General features: G+C 43.1%; 1 long non-coding RNA gene across 1 annotated transcript in view; it reads left to right on the forward strand.

Annotated features, from left to right (window-relative positions):
- LOC111819580 (uncharacterized) overlaps positions 1-22,184 on the forward strand; it is an 82,325-nt gene that overhangs the window by 45,979 nt on the left and 14,162 nt on the right. The window contains exons 3-4 of the long non-coding RNA XR_002823173.1: positions 3,524-3,605; positions 6,063-6,145. This is a non-coding gene — a long non-coding RNA (uncharacterized LOC111819580). The remainder of the gene's footprint in view (positions 1-3,523; positions 3,606-6,062; positions 6,146-22,184) is intronic.

The raw sequence follows: 22,184 nt of genomic DNA on the forward strand, positions 1-22,184 counted from the left end.
TCCCCATCTTTATGTTGCCAGCCTCAAACACAATTCCAGACATGTAAGATAGATAACAGATAGTTAGATAGACAGGTAGGTAGATAGATAGATAGATAGATAGATAGATAGATACATAAATAGATACATAAATAGATAAGATAGGTAGGTAGATAGATAGATAGGTAGGTAGCCAAGCAGGCAGACAGACAGATAGATAGATGATGGAGGGATGGATGGATGGATAGATAGGCAGGCAGGCAGAGAAACAGACAGATAGGTAGACAGCTGCATTGAGTCAATTCCGACTACATTGACCTCATGTACAACAGAACCAAACATTGCCCGGTCCTGTGTCACCCTCGTAATTGCCAGCCTGTTGGAATCCATTGTTGTGGCACATAAGAAATACTCAATAAAATCTGCGGGATGAAAAAGGTATAAATGAACTGGGAACCCATTTTAGATCCATAGTATTTCTTCACCATCATTCATCACTAGGCATTTCTTCAAATATCCACATCATGGTTAAATTGCACAGAGGAAGAAAAATGACCAATTCTAGATGTCTAAGAAAGAGGTAAGCTCGATCTGAGCATTTCAATGCCTTCTACAGCTAGGCAACTGGGTAATGGTATTAAATTCTGACCCTCTATACACTGTAGAGCAGGGGAGACTTTAATGTGGTAAATGGGGAGAAGACAGAATAATAACCCCAAGCTTTGGTGGCCCATGCTCCTAAGGTATTGGTAATAATTGTCAAAGTCTCTCCATTTTAAATGCCAGGCATGTGATACATCCATGTCAGAAAAGGTCATCTGTAAAGTCACACATTCTTTCTCTTTGTGGAAGGGAGTGGAACATGGTCTCATGGTGGGTGGAATGGTATTGACTCATTATAGATTTTAACTTACGAGGAGAGATCAGAGGCAAAGACAGAGAAGGGCTCTCTTACAAAGAAGACTCAGAAATGGATGAAGTGAAGGCTTGTTTGGGGGAGACCAGTAAGGAACTGTCAACTGCGCTTCAGGCTGAACATCAAGTTTCTTCCACGGAGATTTCCCCTCCTGCCGCCCTATGTAGGACAAACACTAAACTCTGTATGTTGGGCAGAGAATGAGAGTAGCTTGCTTAGAATTATTCCATGTGTCCAGAAAAACATATACGTGCGTGAAAACAAGTTCTTCAGTTCTTTATTGCCCATGAAAAGATGTGGCTCAGAGTTTCAAACTTTTCTTATTTTCCTGTAATTCTCTTTGCCTGAGACAATTCTGTTGGCACAGAGATATTTTCCGTCACACTTGTCATTTGCAATCATCATCCTGAATGTATCCGCCTCATTAACTCCACATTGCTTTTGAAAACTCAGCTTGAGATGATCTTTTCCCTTCTTGCCTAACACCATCTCATTTTTCTCTGATCACTATTATTATTTATTTAACCTAGAGTCATATTTTTAGGTGCATTTTGTAGGAAGGACACTCTACTAGGTAAAACATAACACATCGTATTCAAAAATAACTCTTTAGGTGATGGGTGAAAGTAGAGACGCTCTTGACTTAATGTACTCGAAGTAGACAAATAATGAGTGTGTTGTACAATGTAGCCATTCTTATTAAGCCAATGCTGAAAGCAAAATTAGACATAATGTTCTTCATAGTCTTTCTTTCCAACAATGCTGAAAAGGAAAGATCTGGGCATTTCCCAAGCCGTTGACACATCTTGCCTTTAGGCTTTCTTCATAAGTTGGTTATAATGTCTATTTATATAGATCTTTTATTTGTGGCTTTGTAACGCAACAGCCGGAACCACCAAAGATTCTGTTCTTTAGAACCCCAGCTGGGCTTCTTTTCTCCTAAATGGGCATAGTGTTCTGGGAAATAAGGCATCTAGTGTGGAAATGTGCCCTCTTTCTTTGTAGAAACTGTCTCAATGTGAAAGTAACTTTTTTCAAGTAGTAATTTGTCATAGCAGGGGCAAAGGTTCAATGTCGCTTATTGAGGGTTGGGAATTCAGAAAAGTGTGGGGTGTTATTTTCTTAACAAACCAAAAGATGGTAAACCTTCCCGAAGATTCGCCATGCTCTTTCTCGCTGTCATTTTCAAAGGGAGAAGGCCGTTTACTGGTTAAAGGACAAAAATGGCATCACTCCCGAGTCCTGGGTCTAATGTCCCTTCCTGCCTCTATGGGACTTTCAAGCAATCACTTCTCATTCTCTGCTCCTTAATGAAGAAGCTGAGAATTGGTAGAAACTCTAGCGGGAAATATTCTACGTGTGGCCAGAATTACGAGATCAGAGAATAATACAGCTTATATGTGGCTTGAAGGCAGAATAGTTGTTCATCCTTCCCAGGCAGATACAAATGCATCACGTATTTAAAGATCTGGAAAAATTAAACGCCATAGTGGGGAGCCCAAAAAGGAAGGAATGCCATTTTTAAAAGTGTAGGCAGAGAACTCTCTTTTTGGGGGAAGGGTTTGCCAGTAATTTCAGTTCCTGTAAATAAAAATTTGCAAACCCTTGGAGTTAAATGGCTCTTTTGGGGGGTTGGGGGTATTCTAGGGTGGGTCACTTATTTCTGTATGGAAGACTAGAAGCTGTCTACGATTCTCAGAGAAAACTTGTCACCACTTATCCCTGTCCAGACTCTGCTCTTTCATCGTGTAAATGGAGTCTTCACCTCTGGTCTGTGCAGTGAAGGAGAACGTCGATAGCTGTCTCTCAATTAAAAACTAACTTGTTTAGTTACTGCCTCACGTGGAAATATTTATGATTGAATAATCCACATTTTTTTTTGTTTTTGAGGAGCTCAAGTTGTAATACAGAAAATAAAGAAGTGTATTTCTTGAATGGTTGAATTTAGGAGCAGAAACTGAGCACATTCCCATCAAGAGGCAGCTGAGGCTGCCTCTCTGAACCATTTGCTGTTTTTCTAGAGAGTTAGGGGAGAGGATTGTATCCAACCTTAAAAAAATCAGTGAGAGGGATTTGGTTGTGAGCTCAACACATGATAGTGCCAGAACTCGTCATTGACTCTGAAACATACAGAGTCTGGGTGATACTGTGCGTGCGCGTGCGTGTGCGTGCGTGTGTGCGCGCGTGTGCGCGTGAACGGGGTCGTTTTGTGGAAAATCAGCAGGAGACAACGGGGCCTTGGGAAACTGACCAGACTTATGGGTAATAATACTGCAAATGGACCTGGTGGGTTAGGTCAGCCAGTGTTCTCACAGTATTGCTCCTTGGCCATATCTGGGGAGGAGCAACTCCGGAGAGAAGGAAGAGTGGACTTCCCAAATTCACTGAATGGTGTCTCAGAACTGAATTTCACTGACGCCTGAGGCAGTGGCTGTAACCATTTTACATGACTGTGCACACTTAAGAGTAGGAATTTAAAAAATCACAGCCGGTTTTGGCTATAAAAGTAGACGTTGATGAACCTGAGGCTGGCGAGCTCTTACAATTGGTGGCCCTGAATCCTAGCAAGCGTACTTGGTAAGACATTCGGGTGTGGTAACAGGTTTTGCTTGTTTCTTTTTCCTCCAGGTATTCATCCTTTACTTTCCACTCCCTGTAATTCAAGCAGATCCTTGGTTCCGAGCTTACTGCTAAGGGGAGAAAATGAGAGGTAAGTGCTTCAAAAGTCTAATAAAACAACCAGTTGTCATCCAGTCAATTCCGACTCATGGCAGCCCTATGTGTGTCAGAGTAGAGCTGTGCTCCACAGGATTTTCAATGGCTGATTTTTTTCGAAGTAGATTACCAGGACTTTCTTCCGAGGTGCCTCTGGTTGGAATCAAACTTCCAACCTTTTGGTTAGCAGCTGAGTGCATTAGCCATTTATACCACCCGGAGACTCCAAAAAGTCTAATATCTTAGGGAAATTCAAAGATATGAAGCAAGGAAAATTGTTATGAAGAAACACTGTATTAGTTTTTGCTGGATTACAAATCACTCCAAAAGTTAGCTGCATAACACAAATACCATTTACTGTTGCCCTGTTCTGCTGATCTGGGCCATGCTCAGCTGATCATGACTGGGTTTATCTGAGGGTCTGCGGTCAGTCAGCTGGCCTCCATTCCATGTCTAGTGATTGGCTCGTAATCGGTGGGCATGACTGGGAAAATTGGCCCTGTGTCTCCCATCCTCTAACAGGCTACCCTTGGCTTCTTCACACGGTTTGGCGTTAGGATTCCAAGAGAGATGACAGCCGTGTGCAATGCCCCTTGAGGCCTAGGCCAGAACTGCCATGATGTCACTTCTGCTCCGTTCTGTTGGCCAGAGCAAGTCACAAGGGCAGCCCAGATTAAAGGGAGGAGTCACGAAGACACATTGCAATGGAGCTGCCTACAGGGAAAGGAGAAGAACTGCAGCCATCTTTGTAATTTGTTGCTTACATCATGAAGGATATGGGAACACGGACTCTGAGAGCAGGACCTCACCCTCCTCTGCAGCTGTTCACACAATAAAAATACTCATCTTACCTTTCCCAGAAAGCCAGAGAGTGATAATGGGAGTGCCTGGGACCCTGCTTTCTGGGCAGAGTCCTAGGAAATCTGCAAAACGTTAGTTGGATTTGTGAGGCTGAAAGAGAAGGGTGTCCTGGGGAAAGAGAAGGCACTAGCAAGGGAATGGCTGAAATTTAAGGCTAGGTGGGTGGACCACAGACAGCCAAATGGAGATTCCTAATTCCCAGCCAACTACAGAAAGCAGTTGAGTGAATCCTGTGCATACAGGTGCGGCAGGGAACCAGCACTAAGGGCTTGAGCCACTCAGCCTGAATAAGGCCACTTGGATAGCAGTGGAAGCCATCTTAGTAGTTCTTGGGTAGACTGATGACCTAGAATGGAGAGACCACCCCCCTCCTTCTCTACCCAACACCTTAGCACCAAGTAAGTCACTCCCCTAACATAAACATATCCACAGGTAAGGAAGGAGAGATATTCTGAGATTAAGTTTCTGTCATCCCAGTAGAATAGGAACTCAAAAAACTAACTTGAAGTATAGAAAAAAAGTAGATTTTTTATTGAATGGTTGCATTTGCGAGCTAAGATTCTGCTCATTTCCTGTAGAGGAGGTAAGAGAATGCATATGGAAGTTTGTAAGAATTTTTAATTACTCTATTATTCTCATTAACATATCAGGAAAGAACAGTCTATAGAAAGAGATATTTATACCCCTTATCCAGGTTTTTGGATCAATAGGAGTGGGCAGTCTGATGTGACCAGGGTCCTTGAGTTTAAGAAAAGCTTCATGGTCTCAAGTCTGAGTCTGCTTCCATTGGTCAATATATTGTTGTATCAGCCATGTAGAAGGCTGTTCATCCTATAGTATAAACAATGAGGTATTCAAAACTGAGAGTGTTCGAGGTAGTTGGGATGGTTAATTTTGTGTGTCAACTTGGCTAAGGTATGATTCCCAGTGGTTTGGCCAAACACTAGACTAGTTGCTCTTCCATGATGTAATGTAACATAATGCAATGTAACATACCATAATGTAATGCAAAGTCAAGTGATGTAATCACTTTCCATAATGTAATCTAATGTAATCAACAATCAGCTGAAAGAGGAGTTTCCTTAGAGTGTGGTCTGCCCTCGGATTATAAATAGATATTTTGGCAGAACTCACTTTCTTGACTCTGCACTCTTCCCATAACCTGACCTACAGATCTTGAGAGGCAAACCTTTAGGAGTCTCCAACCTGCAGCCTGCCCTACAATCCTATGAGCCAATCCCTTGAAGTAAATTTCTCTCTCTATACATACATATATCTCAGTGGTTCTTGTTTCTCTAGAGAACCCCAACTAAGACAATAGTGTTATCCCAGCTTTGGAAAAAGGTCTATGAACAATAGATGAGGCTGACTATTGCAATGGGGCAAGACTGGAAAGTACTGAATGAGAGAGGAGAGGGTTGATGAAGAGTCAGAGGCACCATATTTGAAGTCATTTGTGGCTTCAAGGTGAATAATGCTTCTGACATTGAGGCCAAGTATTTAGAGAATCTGGAATTACCACTGGGGAATGTCGCGAATTTCTTGCTATTTTTCATTGAATGAGAGCCAAAGTGTCTACTTTTCTATTAAGGCTAAAGACACTGCTGCTGACTATGGAAGAAAATGGAGCGGGTCAAGGAAACATTGATCAGACCCTCCTAGAACAGGTGAAAGGTGGGTGCACACTAAGAGAAATGCCTCTGAAGGAGACCGAATTTCCCATATTCTTCTGGTTGCTGAATCTAACATAGAGAGAAGAAGGAGGAGGTGGTGGTTTGAATTAATGAGAAAGGGTTACTAAGATGAAAGCAAGGTCTTTTGTGCTTAGTAGAAATTATGACTGATGAAAAATGGAAGGCTTTAATCTGGTCCTACAGGAATTGAGGAAAAGAGCCAGATCACTGGGCAAAAGTGAATGAGTGGGAAAAGAGCTAAAGTAAGCCTTCTTGTAGATGTGGAGAAGACGGGCACTTGGGAAAGGGATGTGGACCCAGGGGAAAGAAACCAGCCTTAGTGGTTCACTCTGTAGCTGTGAACTACTTAACCTCTTGGGTCTCAACTTCATTATTTGTAAAGTGGGGATGATGACAGTACCAACCTCCCAGCGTCTTTGACTCATACAAAACTCTTGGCACAGTCCCTGACATCGCACCAAGCATGTAATAAATGTCATCTCTTATTACTGTTGCCACACTGAATAATCTTAGAAAATAGTGAGGGGGACCAGGACTTAAGCTGTTTCTCCTTTTTTCTCAGCAATGCCTCAGTTGAGAAGCCACGTTGATTCTGACTCTCGGCCACTCCATGTGTGTCGGAACAGAAGGGCGCTCCACAGTCTTTCAGGGGCTAGTTTTTTATAAGCCTTTCTTCCAAGGTGTCTCTGGGTAGATTTGAACTTCTAATCTTTCAGTTTACAGCCGAGTGTGTTAACCGTTTGTACCACCCAAAACCGTGAGTTTAAGGCGCTTGCCTCTGGGATTGGTGAGTCATTGGTGAGGGAAAGAGAGAATAGAAGGCACTCAGTGCTCGGTGGTGATAGACAGAGAATTAAACCCCCCATTATAAGAACAGAATAGATTGGATTAGTTTCGTTTGTTTAGAGAAATTCTTATTTCTGGTATGTGATTGTAAGGCTGGACTTCTCTCCAGTGGCCTGGTAGAGGTCTTGGAAAAGGTGGATGGTAATAACAACTAAAATTTGTTGAAGTACTTGGTATGTGCCAAGACCTGTTGCTGTCGAGTCAATTCTGACTTGTAGTGACCCTATAGGACAGAGTAGAACTGCCCCATAGGGTTTCCGAGGAGTGGCTGGTGGATTTGAACTGCTGACCTTTTGGTTAGCAGCCTAGCTCTTAACCACTAAGCCACCAGGGTATGTGCCAAGCACTGTTATAAGTACTTCACAGTACTTAAAGTGGCTCTGGTCACTAGCAGTGCTGTACCAAACCATGTTGGAGCCTGAGGCAAAAGGAAAAATCAGTGATGCTAATTACGTCTTTGGAGTTAGTGGAGAAAACAGTGAAGCCCTTGACTACTAGCCAAAAGGTTGGAGGTTCGAACCCACCCAGAGGCACCTCAGAAGACAGGCTTGGTGATCTGCTGCCTTAAGATCACAGCTCTGAAAACCCTGTGGAGCACAGCTCTCCGCTCTGATACACATGAGATCACCATGAATCGCAGTCAACTTGATGGCAACTCACAACACTGGTTCTGTCTTTATTTAAATGTTGGTAGTTTGTCCACTAAGGATTTTTCTGGCATTAATTGTAATTTAAAAAAGAGTGCATTAAAATATTATTTATCTTGATTACTGAGTTTTTTGGCATCCCCTTAAATTTTTTGCCTAAGGCGAGTGCCTTGCTACTAGTCCTGCTACTTTATGTGTAATAATTCATTTAATCCTTCCTAAACTCGTGTGGCAGGTCCCATCAGTATCCCCATTAAAAAAAAATTTTATTGTGGCAAAATATATATAACATAAATTTTCCATTTTAACCATCTTTAAGCGTACAAAGATCAGCGGCATTAATTACACTCACAATGTTGTATAACCATCACCCTTACCTATTTCTAAAAATTTTCATTACGCCAAACAGAAACTCTGTGTCCATTGAGCAATAACTTCCTATCCCTGTCTTCCCCCAGCCCCTAGTAACCTCTGATCTGCTTTCCGTCTTTATGGATTTGCCTATCCTAAGATGAAAACCAAACCTGTTGCCTTCGAGTTGATTCCGACTCACAGCGACTCTATAGGATAGAGTAGAACTGCCCCATAGGGTTTCCAAGGAGCAGCTGGTGGATTTGAACTGCTGACCTTTTAGTTAGTGGCCAAGCTCTTAACCACTGCACCACCTGGGCTCCTTGCCTATTCTAGATATTTTGTAGAGGCAAGATCATACAATATTTGTCTGTTAGTGTCTGGCTTATCTCACTCACGTAATATTTACAAGGTCCATCCAAGTGGCATGAAATGTTATTTTTCTTCTGATTTTTTTCAACCATTTTTAAGTGGAAACAACATTCTTAGCATGTGGGCTGTACAAAAACTGGTGGTGGGCCATAGTTTGCTGACCCCTGACCTAGTAATTCCCACACTTCGTAGCTTATTCCTGAATGCTTTCTTGATGATAAAGTGACTTGGGCTGGCATAACATTATCCTGCTTGGAAGTTCATGGGTGTCTAGTGACGCTCCCCAATCTTATCTAATCTCCTATCCTAAAATCTGACAATGACTCTAACATAAACTGCTGAGATGGGATTTTAAAGTAGCTTCTCATCCATCTAGTTTATCCTCATGCCTCGAAACCCCGGTTAGACTCTCTAACACCCACCCTACTCCCAGGCTACTCATGGATCTCTCCCCCTTATATTCATACTCTTCTCTTATTTGTGTATGTTTCTGTTTCCTCCACCTTCTCTTCCAGATCGTAAATTCCTTGAAGGGTGGAAGCTGTAATTCATCTTTGCCTCTCTAATGCACTTATCACAGTGCTGGTAGGAGCTGTGTAAACGTTTCTTATGTATAAATTCTTCCCCAAAATGACATGTTGAAGTCGAATGCCATCTAAAAATATATATTTGTGTTTCCATGTGATACCCACTTTTGACGCAATTAAGCTTAAAAATCCACAGCAGGGAAGTCTGCATGTGAAGATACTAGTTTTTGGAAATGGATCTTCCTTCTCTCAGCCCTGAATCATCCATCATGCTAGCTGTACACGCAACTAATCTGAAAACAAAACAGCCCAGTCTGGAGAGAAACAAGAGCATGAGAGAACATACAGTCAGATGGTTAAGAAAAGATGAACACACTCAGGCTGATTCACGCACTGGCAAGTTAATGGCGCCATGAGTACCAAGATCTACTTCCAAAGAAACTACTCTTGATGATAAAAGCTCCTTAGTCCACTGAAAAAAGAAAGATGTTTCAGAATACTAGAAATGACTTCCTTATTATTTGGAAAATATTTTCCTGAGCCTCAGAGTCCTAGCATAAGCAAAGAACAAATTTCTTCAAACGTGTGGAAGGATTTAGAATTTCTCTAGTGCCCTTTTCATTCTGCTTAAGATGCAGGCCATGTCTTTGAAGAATTGCTGTCTCTAAGTTGTCACGGAGTGGTTAACAGAGTGTGAGAGCAGTTGCTACAGTGTCGAGGAGGCCGGATGTCATCAAACTTTGGTTTGGATGGATGTGACAGGATGACATATACACAGAATATTGCAGTGATATTGGGCTAAAGATACCACCGAACAGTTTAAAAATTTGGCTGCTACGCTAATGGCAGACAGGATACAGAGTAAGCAGCTGAGCATGATGGCCAGGAAATTAAAAGGCTGAGCCACAGGCCTGGAACCGTCCAAGCTACTTTATTGTTCAAGTGAAGGGAAATACAAACACGAATAGCCAGGAGGGTGAAATTTAAATTAAACTTGAAAATCATTTTGTGTTTTAACTGTCTACGGTGTTCTCAGCACTGCAAATAAGCCCACTTTCTTTGGAAGCCTAGAAAAATAACTCAATACCAAAAACAAGAAAAACAAAACCTCCCTAAACCAAACCTGTTGTTGTCGGGTAGATTCTGACTCACAGTGGCCCCATAGGACAGAGTAGGACTGCCCCATATGGTTTCCAAGGAGTGGCTGGTGGATTTGAACTGCCCATGGAGTGCTTAACCACTGTGTCACCAGGGCTCCAAAAAACCTCCTTAGACTCTGTCTTTTCTCTTTGCACGCTCTGCACATGTTCACTTTGAAACAAGATTTTGACTGAGATCCAAGGGAATTCCATGTAACTACCTAGAGGTAGTGGAGTGGTTAAAGAGCTTAGCTGCTAACCAAAAGGTCAGCAGTTTGAATCCACCAGCAGCTCCTTGGAAACCCTATGGGGCAGTTCTACTCTGTCCTATAGGGTCGCTATGAGTTGGAATTGACTTGACAGCACTGTTTTTTTTTTTTTTTTACCTACAGGGATTTTCTAAGCCATGAGGACCATTGCTAATGACCTTCTCTAAAATGATGATCTGGCTTGTGGCAGGATTTTGCTCCAAGATTGCAGGGCTTTTCCTTGTTAGGTGGCTGCCTTTCCAAACTGCCTTGCAAGACAGACATCTGCAAGGGATTCCTAATGACTCATTAGGGGTCCTCTTCATTGCTTTCTGGTTTTGTGCTGCATGAGCATTTTCTGTAGAGTGTTTTCTCTTGGCACTGTTGTGCTACTGGTGTGCAGTGAGAGATTGAGGTGAACGGGCAGGATGTTTCTTTGAACAGTTGAGCTTTTATTCTTAGAGTCCCAGAACACCTGCAGCAAATTCCCCTCTCTGGAAGGAAGGAGGTCGGGACCCACACTGGAGCCAGGTAAGAGGCTCTGTTTTGGTGATTCCGTACTGGCTTTCTCGAAGCCAAGAGTCCTACCATCTTCTGAAAAGTTTGGGGTTGTTTCCGAAAGCAAATTCCTTTTCAAAGAGTTTCAAATTAAGGTGGTGGGCTGAACGCTGAATAGAATAACTTAGAAATCAATTTCTTGTGGAAGAAATAAGCAGGTCATAAATGTCATGGGCTTTCAAGTAAAGGTCTCCACTCATCCCTCCACTCCCGTCCCTGTAAAAACAAGAATTTTCTTGCAAGGACATCTGTCAGATTAGCTACATAGATGTTTCTTTAAGAGGATTGCTGGCATTTAAGAATAGTATTCACACAAGATTCTATACACAGAGTTTGAAGTGGGAGAAAAAAAATACAGGAAGAAGGAAAACGGAGTCTAGTCGGCAGGTTTTATGAACAGATGCAGTTCCTTCAGGCAAATCTGATAAAAGAGAACAGGGCAGCTTCAGGCCCTCCCAGGTAGCTTGGGGGTCTCCTGGCTGCTTCGCCCACAGCAGGTATCGGTGCTAAGTCACACAAATAAAGCTTCTCTTCCTGCTAAGAGAAGTTTCTGTGGTTGAGCCTGCACTTTGTGTTTCGCCTTGAAAGAAGAATTCTCCGTGTTTACTTCCTTTCACTTGAGAGTGCTTTTTCCTGAAGCTGAAGCAAAAAGAAAATTCTTATTAGCAGTCAGGAGAGGCAAGAGGAACTCTCTTTGTGACTTTGAAACTGAATATTGATCACCTTCTGTAGTGGTTTGGAAATCTGTTTGTACATGCTTTGACATTGTCCCATCACAAGGTGGAGTCCAGGCCCTGCCCCTTGAAACTGGGCAGGCCTTTGTGATTGGCTTGATGAACACGATGGGGCAGAGTTGTGCTGTGTGATTTCTAAGGCTAGGTTGGGAAAGGCTGTGTTGCTTCTGCAGTTTCTCTTGGGCACTTGCTCTGGGCGTCTTCGTTCACCACGTATGAAGTCCAGGTGCCCTGAAACAATGTGGAGAGACATTGCATGGTTAAGGATTAATCCAGCAGGTCTGAATTGCCCAAACCCTTTACATTCCAAAGAAAGTTTTGGCCCTTGCTCAGCAAGTGGGAGATAATCTCTAAGTCTTTGAATATTTTGTTTGTTAAGAATGTATTTATTTACCTGAGCTCTTGAGCCAGACAGTGTATGCTAGCAGTTCGATTTCTGGTGGGGGCCTTGGACCATGGTATCAACTTGACCTCTGTAAGTACTGGAAGACTAAGGTCAGCCATGAGGGTAAACAGCCATGTCTCCATGACCCACTCCTGATAAAAACCTTGGACACAAAGGCTTGGGTGAGCTTCCCTGGTTGGCAATACTTTATGTCTGTTGTGTATGTTGGAAGAATTAAGTACTATCCTCATGGCTGTACTGGGAGAGGACAAAGGGAAGCTTGTATCTGGTGTGTCTCCTGGAGTCTCCTCTATATACCTTTTGTGGTTGCTGATTGCAATCTGTATCCTTCTGCTGTAATTAATAACTGTGAGTATTACAGCTTTGCTGATTACGTGAGTCTTTCTAGTGAATCATTGAACCTGAGACTAGTCTTGGGGACCCTTGAACAAAGACACAGAGAAAGAGAGAGATGATTGAGGAGCCCCAGCTGTTTCAGCCCTGAGCTGTTGAGTCTTTCCAGTCCTTGTGCCAGACATGTGTGTGAAGAAGTCTTGAAAATGAGCCCAGTCCAAGCTACCATCTGATTTTAACCACATGTGAGACCCTAAGTGAGAGCTGCCTAGCTAAGATCATTCAATCCCCAGATTTGTGAGCAAAATAAAGTTGTTACTACTTTTGACCACTGTTTTGGCATAATTTGTGACTCATGAATAGATATCCAGAACAGATTTTAGTGCTAAGAGTGGGGTGCTACTATAACATCCATGAAGAGACTATTAGTAGAACCTTGATTTTCAAGGAGAATTTCAGTGATGACTTAAAGAAAATTGAGGAAAAAGTTACTGGATGCTGCAGGAAAGGGGACCCTTGTTATATAGCGGTGGAAAATTTAGCAACATATTTGCCTAATGAATCTAATGAAGTGATAGATTTGGCTAAGTAGATTTCTAAGCAGAATATTAAAAGTGGCAACTTGTTTCTTTTAGTTGTGTATAGTAAAATAAGGATACATAATCCAGAACTTGTAGATTAGAAAATAAAATCCTATCTTATTCACATCCTTTTCAGATGGCAGAGGAGTCTAAAATTAAGATACAACCTCAGGCAGAAAGTCATATCTGGGGAGGGGGGGACTATAAATTCCTTCTAAGGTAGAACCTCAGAGAATCTTTCAGACAGACAAAAGAACTTCTAAGGATCTTAAGACTGTGCCTATCAGATATTCTCTATTAAAAAGCGGGACTTTTACAAATCTTAAGGTTATTGTCCCACAGCTATCTGGAAGGCAGCCAAGGTAGAGATGGGATAATTTTGAAGAGGTTTGTAATTGTGACTTTTGTCTAACTGTGTGAGCACCAGTAAAATCATGGAGAACCCACAAAGTTTTTAAAGAGAGTTTTAATAGTAGGAATATCACCGGTGTCATGGATTGAATTATATCCCCTCAAAAATGTGTGTATCAATTTGGCTGGCCATGATTCCCAGTATTGTGTGGCTGTCCTCCATTTTGTGACCATAATTTTATGTTAAAAAGGATTAGGGTGGGATTGTACCACCCTTACTAAGATCATATCCCTTATCCAATGTAAAGGGAGTTTCCCTGGGGTGTGGCCTGCACCATCTTTTATCTTATAAGGGAGAAAAAGAAAGGGAAGCAAGCAGAGAGTTGGGGACCTCATACCACCAAGAAAGCAGTGCCGGGAGCAGAGCGTGTCCTTTGGACCGGAGATTCCTGCGCAGAGAAGCTCCAAGTCCAAGGGAAGATTGATGATGACGAGGACCTTCCTCCAGAGCCGACAGAAAGAGAAAGCCTTCCCCTGGAGCTGACGCCCTGAATTTGGACTTCTAGCCTACTAGACTGTGAGAAAATAACTTTCTCTTAAAGCCATCCACTTGTGGTATTTCTGTTAGAGCAGTACTAGATAACTAAGACAACCAGGTTGGATTAAAAGGGAGAGAGACAATACAAAATATAAAGAGGTCTTAGCACTCCCAAATTACTATGAGCAGAAAGCAGACTGAGGATTCTACTCAGCTGAAAACACCAATCTTTTCTTACGGAAAAGGAAGAATGAGCCAGCAATCTGAGTCCCTGGGTGACACAAATGGTTAAGCGCTCGACTATTAGTGAAAGGTTGGTGGTTCGAACACACCCAAAGATGCCTCGGAAGACAGGCCTGGAGATCTGCTTCCATAAGGTCATGGCCTTGAAAACCCTACGGAGCAGTTCTACTCTGCAAGCATACAAAAAAGCATAGAGGCAGAGCAAAAAGAGTAGTGGAGAATCATTTGCATGCAGGAGTACTGAACCCTAATCAAGGACTTGGCAGTGGTCCCTAGATGGATTTCAAAATTGTGATGGGCCAGTAATTACTGGGCAGTTTCCATTTTCCCTGTTTTTGAATGTGTCTAGTGGGATATCCTATGCTTGTGTCACCATTGTATGTTGAATGTATGTGTCGGGCTGATCATTTGTCTTTTAGCTCATAGATCTTCATGTTGAGAGAAGCAGTACTCGGTGCATTGTTTTTGAGGAAATACACCAGAGGAGCCTCATCTGACTGAAATTATGAGATCCTGGACCTTGAACCTGAACCTGATTCCATAATAGATGAGACTTTTGGTGGGGGTGGCGGTGGGGGGTCTTAGGAGGAGATGGGAGCCCTGGTGGTGCAGTGGTTAAAAGATTGGCTGCTAACCAAAACGTCAGCAGTTCAAATTCACCAACAGCTCCTTGGAAACCCTGTGGGGCAGTTCTTCTCTGTCCTGTAGGGTCACCATGAGTCAGAATCGACTTGATGGCAACTGGTTTGTGTTTTTTTTTTGTTTGTTTAGGAGGAGATGAGTGTATTTTTCATGTGGGAAGTATATAACCAGTCTGTGAGGGAAGGCTGTGTTGGTTTTAAAACATGTCTACAAATTCTTTGATACTCTTCCACTAAGAGGCGGCATCTGTGTCCCCTCCATTTGACCCTGTGTGGACCTTTGTGACTTTCTTGATGAATAGAATGCAGTGGAGGTGACACTGCATGGCTTTGGAAGCTAAGTGGAAAAACAACAAAAACATGTAGCTTCTGTGGTTTATCTTAGGAATCCTACTCTGGGAGCCTTTGGCTGCCATGTAACAAGCTCAGCTATCCATGTGAAGAGTTGAGAGAGATTATCTCTGAGATCGGATAACATTATATGTCCTGTTAATGTTTTGTTTTCTGGGGACCAAGCTAAGAAAGAGATCATATGCAGAGAGTTGGGATGTCTGGAAGTGGAGGGGAGTTTTACATCCCCACAAAGTGCCGCTTCAGCCCTCATGCTTTGATCAATAGAAGTTCATGGACCTGCTCCATTAAGCTACCCGAACAAGAATTGGTCAGTGAATTCTTAGTAAAAATTTACTTGTATCCCCTTTGATTGGAGACACGGACATTGGTTCCTGAATCTTTCTGAATGATTCTAAAGGTAGCAAATTTTTGGGGGCCACATGAGTATGTGTAATGGAGAAAAGATTTTTCCATTGTGTAGTGGATGCCGTCAAGGAGTTCCCAGGTGGAGCAAATGGTTAAGTGCTCAACTATTAACTGTAAGGTTGGTGGTTTGAACACACCTAAAGATGCCTTGAAATATCTGCTTCCAAAATGTCACAGCCTTGAAAATCTAATGGAGCAGTCCTACTGCGTACATGTGGGGTGGCCACGAGGTGGAATTGACTCAATGGCATCTAACAACAACAACAAGTTGTACGTCAAGTTCCCTGGGGGGCACACAATAAGATGGAGATTAACCCCTTGCCATTGAGTCAATTCTGACTCATAGTGACCTATAGGACAAAGTAGAACTGTCCCATAGGGTTTCCAAGGAGTGACTGATGGATTTGAACTGCTGATCTTTTGGTTAGCAGCCTGAGCTCTTAACCACTGCACCACCAGAGCCCCACAATTGAGATTAGTGTGCAAGAAGTTTATCGGGGTGCGCTGCTGCGATCAACTCTTGTGGAAGGAAAGGGAAGGAAGCAGAGAAACTAGGCTGTGATGCAGTCAGAGTGAAGCCCTCAGCTGACCCGACGGAGAGGTTTGAAGCTGGGATGGCCCTACAGAGTTGTCCTGAGGGCGTTGGTCTTTTGTACTCACTGGTCATTGGCTACAGGCTGATCAGAGTGACTACAGGCAAGGTATCTCTCATCACTCAAGGCAATTCTTGAAGAATCCCTGAGAGCTGAGGGCTGGGTGTATGCCCAGCAGCTGGGGAAATAAACCCTTCAGTCTTGAAAGAAGGATGTAGGTGACACATTACAGCATCTACTACAGATGCACTAGAAGGTAGCTAAGCAAAGAGGATCTCCTGCCAGGGTGAGGTGACCTCATGTGACAAATCTGCATGGATGTGCCATTGGAGCAGGGGCTAAAGAGGAGCCATAAGCAGTCAGTCAGAGAGAGAATTTCCCAAATTAGAGTACAGAAAAGTATAGGACGTGCCTGTAGAGAGGGCTCTGAAGAACCAGTCAGCCTTTGGACATCTGCTTACAGAGAGAGCACCTCATTTAATGAGAACAGCATGTGCCAAGGCCTTTGGCCCTTTAGCTGTCTCCTGCCCACCTCTTCCTGCTCTACCTCACTCAGAGCCATGAGACTCAGGATAATGAATGGGGAAGGAGGAGTGGAAGAGCAAGGTATAGCCACATGAAAGGACAGCACATAGCCCCCTCTTCCCTTCTCCATGTTGCTCTGCAGAATTTGAAGCCCAAGCTGAGGAAGGGGAGAAGTTTTAATTGGATAAAAGAGAGAAATGTTGCTTTAGATTAGACTGGGTGTGCAATGCATTTTTCTAATACCCAGAAACTGCTCTAATAACTCTGGGATGTGCTTAAGTTATCGTTGTTGTTGTGTGCCTTTGAGTCCATTCCGACTCATAGCGACCCTATAGGACAGAGCAGAACTGCCCCATAGGGTCCCCAAGGAGCGGCTGGTGGATTCCAACTGCCAACCTTTGATTAGCAGCCGTAGCTCTTAACCACTTCACCACCAGGGCTCCAAGTTATCATTAAGGGACAGAAAATAGGAAGTGAGAAGTATCTTTCCATTTAGTGATAAGAAAGAATGGAATTACTTTCTGCTTCCACCCTACCGAATATAGCACATCAAAAACCAGTTATACTGAGATTACCAAATTCAATCTTCACAAAAACTCTATGGACTAGTTGTAATTACTCTCATCTCATAGATGAGCAAACAGACCTGGGGACTCTCTGCAGTGTGCCTCACCCTTTATGCATGGTCCTTCACATAATCGTCTCAGTCCAAGAGGTAGATGATATCTCTGGTTGTTAGGTGAGACAAATGAACCTAGGAGAGTTCAAGCCACTTGTCTAGGTTCCATCACTAGTAAATGGGAGGGTTAGAATTCAAACTCCAAAAACCATGCTCTTTCCATTATAATTGGCTTCTGTTTGCAGAATGTGAACGTTGGCCGTGACCTCTGAAATTATATGGTTCACATCTCTCCCAGGGAAGTAATTTAAGCCCAGTGGTACATTTTGCAGATGAGGAAACAGATCTGAAGAGATTTGGTGATACTTTCAGTCATGGAACCTTATCTTGTCTCCATGTTGGACTGTATTTAAAACTGTCCAGACAGTTTTGTACCAACACTGCCGTGAGGGAGCATTTGTGAAAAGATTTATAATTTCATTTGACACTGTGTTGACGTGATTTGGCCAACAGCCAAGCCAAATACGTTTTCAGTGAAGCCTTGCTGCCAACATTTCCCCTGATTTCATGGCAATCTGCTGTCAGTGAGTGCAACAACAGTATGCTTTAGCTTCTTATCCTGCCCTGATGCCCAGGTGTGCCATTCACTCAGTCTTCGGGCATTTACTATTCATCTACGTTTATTAGAAAGTGCACTTTAAAAGATGTTTTCAAAGGTGCAAGGACTCTGTGCGCTTCGCTGTGGGCGCTGTGGCCGCTCATTCCCTCTGTGCTCCTCTCTGCTGCTGACCCGTCAGAGGGTCTGCCCACAAGGGCGTGTCATCCATGTTTCCGGCAGTTCTGGAGGGGCAGTTGTGGGTCCACAAGGAACGATTCGCGTCTTAAGAAGTTCAGAACGGCGTTGGCTAGTGAATCCCTCCATTTGTCCGAGCGTGCTAGGCGTGAGCATGTGTGTGCTGCTGGCTTCTCTGATTCCCTTTGTTTTTTTGTTGTTGGAGGGCTGAAAGCACAGGGAGACATTCCAGAGGCTGACAATCTTCCTCAACTCCCCTTTCCCCTTTCTATAAAGTATAAAGCATCCCATATAAATTAGGAATCTAATCAGAATGCCGTGCTCCACTCAACTGGGACGGGCTTAATTGGGAAATCTGCTTAATCAGGACATCTCCCAGGGAACTGATTTAAGCCCGATGATACATAATAGCTGTGATTGCAGCTTAAAGAGGGTGGTAATTCTCTTTAATTGAGACACTTTCAGGTAACTTAGTGCTGCTTGAGACTGGGTGTGTGTGAGTATGTACTCGGTGGCCTCACCAATTCGGTTTGTCTTCTTCTCTGTACGGTGGGCAGGAGAGATCCAGATAACGGTAGAAATGAGTTCAGTGCTGTCCCTGTGCCCATCCGTACCCATTCACAGACAAACGTGCTGAGCTCCTTGGCAAAGCCCTGCCATGCTTATTGCACCAACCTGGAAGTGGTACAATGGCCCCTTTTGGGATGTGCTTGTGGGCTAAGTGAGCATTTCCTCTGTGATCAGTTTCAGGGAAACTTGCTCAAGCAGCAGAAGAAATTTCTTTTCACTCTTTGCTTCTCAGTTCTCCTTGGTTCCCGAGTGGCCTTCCTGCTGGGACTTTATAGGAAATCCTCTAAGTTGACCTATCTTCTGAGGGGTGTAGAGGCAGTTGACAAGGACGGATTGCAAGGCAATGACAAATGCATCATATTCTTTTTTTTCATTGTACTTTAGATGAAGGTTTATAGAACAAGTAGTTTCTTATTGAACTGTTAGTACATGTACTGTTTTATGACATTGGTTAACAACCCCACGACATGTCAACACTCTCCCTTCTCGACCTTGAGTTCCCTATTAGCAGCTTTCCTGTCCCCTCCTGCCTTCTCGTCCTTCTCCCTGGGCTGTTGTGCCCCATTAGTCTCGTTTTGTTTTATGGGGCTGTCTAATCTTTGGCTGAAGGGTGAACCTTGGGAGCAACTTCATTACTGAGCTAAAAGGGTGTCAGGGGGCCATGCTCGCAGGATTTCTCCAGTCTCTGTCAGGCCAGTAAGTCTGGTCTTTTTTTTTTGTGAGTTAGAATTTTGTTCTACATTTTTCTCCAGCTCTGTCCAGAACCCTCTCATGTTATCTCTGTCAGAGCAGTCAGTGGTGGTAGCCAGGCACCATCTAGTTGTACTGCACTCAGTCTGGTGGAGGCCATGGTAGTTGTGGTCCATTAGTCCTTTGGACTAATCTTTCCCTTGTATCTTGTTTTCTTCATTCTCCCTTGCTATCGAAGGGGTGAGACCAGGGGAGTATCTTAGATGGCTGTTCACAGGCTTTTAAGACCCCAGACGCTACTCACCGAGGTAGAATGTAGAACATTGTCTTTATAAACTGTGTTATGCCAATCGAGCTAGATGTTCCCCGAGACCTGCATCACATTCTTTTTTGAGACATACATTGGAAGAAAGAAAAGAAAAACTGGACTGAGGAAGCTGGGGTTGATTGTTGTGGTCCTCCACGTTGACCAGATTTCCCTTCAGTCTTTTTTTTTTTTTTTAAATTTTTTAATAAACTGAGTATTGAATTGATCACAGCCCTCACTTCATGTAACACTGTCACCAGGGATTGGTGCAAGGCACCTCCCTAAGTTTATTAATTTACTCACTCGGTCACACAGCTGTTCCCTTCCACCCCACACCCCTTCTCATTTTTTCCCCCTTTCTCCCTCCAGAGGCCAATAGTATAACATGGTTACTTTGTAATTTTTTTCTCTTTTTAAGTCATTGGAGTGTGAATTCAAGATCTTTGACCATTAAACAGTAAGCTTTAAGAGAGGAAGCATTGCTAATTAGAAATACAGTGGACCTCATGGTAAGACAATGTGCACTCAAACCCTCAGCTGACTTCTTGAGAGTTATCTGACCCTACCCTTCCTGAATCTCATTTTTCCTCTGCATTTTTAAAATGGGAGATTGATACCAAAAATTATGAGATTGCAAGAAACAGTTTAGATAATATATGTAAACAGCACATAACTGCTTGGCACGTGATAAGCGCTCCGCAATTACGTGTTTCTCCTCCATTTCTACACATCTCGGCTGAACTAAGAAACACTAGTCGTAGCTGCTTCGTTGAGAAGAGATCATAGAGCAAGGCAGTTTAAATGTACTTATTTTCTTTCCATCTTTTTTTTTTCCCTGTGGGTGGCCAATTTACCATTTTTTACATGTGCAGTTCAGTAACATCGATTACATTAATCCTGTTGTACAGCTATCACCGTATCTGCTGCCAAATTTTCCATCACCATTAACAGATGTGCAATGCTTTCTAAACAGTGATTCCCTCCCTCCCTCCTTCCTGCCTCTAGTAACTACTAATAAACTTTTGGTCTCTATACATTTGCTTATTTTATGTATTTTGTATAAGTCGGATCACACAGTGTTTGTTCTTTCGTGACTGACTTCACTAAGCATATTGTTTTCAAAGTTCATCCATGTTGTAGCAAGTCACATGTAAAATTTGTCATCTTTTATGTGTGTCTCCTTGTTGTGTGCCTTCCCAAAAAAACGTGTACTGTTTTATGTACAGGTGATTTTCAAAAGCAAGGTAGTCTATGTTTCTTTCATGTGAAAGAAGTCCGAGTGTGTCCTGGTGTCTCCACCATGCCATTAGGAGGCCATCACCAGGATGCACATGTTATCGATTGAGTGGACCCCAGGAAGGAAAATTTATGTTGAAGTCCTAAGCCCTGGTACCTGTGAACATTAGCTGGTGTGGAAGTAGAGGCTTTGAAGATGTTATTAGTTAGCATGAGGTCATCCTGGGGTGGGGGGTCCTAATCCAATCTCGGTGGTGTCCTTTTAAAAGGGGAGAAGAGAACCAAGGAGACACACCGGCGGGAGGTGGCCATGTGTCCACAGAATTATGTTGCACCTGCAGACCAAGGAATGCCTGGACCTGCCAGAAGCTGATAGAGCTTCCCCTAGAGACTTTGATGAAAACATGGCTGCTGGCACTCTGAATTTGGATTGCTTGCCTCCAGAACCATGAAACAATACATTTCTGTTGTTTAAAACCATCCATTTTATGGCACTTTGCTCCGGCAGCCCTTGGAAATGAAAACAGTACATTGCCATCTGGAGCCCTGGCTTCCATTCTTAGGTCACCTCACGGTTCAAGGAAGCTGCTGGGACTCCAGGCTTTACATATGCATTCCAAGCTGGATGGAGGAGAAAGGGGGAAGAAAAGGCAGTGCGCCTATGTTTTTTAATTAACATAAATAGTGTTGGGTGACAAATCATTTTTCCCCTTTTTTTTCACTAAGCACTGTGTGTTTAAGATCCATCCATGATGCTATGTTTATATCTAATCTGTTAATTTTAACCCACTGCCATCGTTGAGTTGATTCTGACTTGCAGCGACCCTGTAGGACAGAGTAGAACTGCCCCATAGGGTTTCCAAGGCTGTAAATCTTTACGAAAGCAGACTGCCACACCCTTTTCCCACAGAGCAATTGGTAGGTTCAAACCGCTGATCTTTCAGTTAGCAGCCAGGTACTTCAAACACTGTGCCACCGGGGCTCCTTGTTACTTTTAACTGCTGCATAACACTCCATGGTATATGTTCATCCCATTTTATCTCTTACATTAGTTAAGGTAACCCTAAAAGAGTAACGAATAAACTTCCAAAATCTCAGGAGTTTCACAAGATATCAGATTAGTTAAAACTAAATTAATTTCAAGTGTAAAACTAAATTTAAAATTTCAAAATAAATTTAAATTGAAATCAGCAATCCAAAGCGGGTGCTCCTGGTTGCGTGGTTCTCCTCCAAGCAGTGATTCAGGGATTCAAGCTCCTTCTATCCTATGGCTCCACCAGCTTCAATGCGTGGACCTCAAAGCTTCCCTAGGGGTTATCTCCATTCCAGCCAGGTGAGGGGAAGAAGCGGGGAGGATTGCACAGGGAAGATTTTGTATGGCCAGGCCTGCAAGTGGTCAACTGAATTCCAGC

This window comes from Trichechus manatus, unplaced genomic scaffold, assembly GCF_000243295.1.
Source record: "Trichechus manatus latirostris isolate Lorelei unplaced genomic scaffold, TriManLat1.0 scaffold00012, whole genome shotgun sequence".
Taxonomy (NCBI): domain Eukaryota; kingdom Metazoa; phylum Chordata; class Mammalia; order Sirenia; family Trichechidae; genus Trichechus; species Trichechus manatus.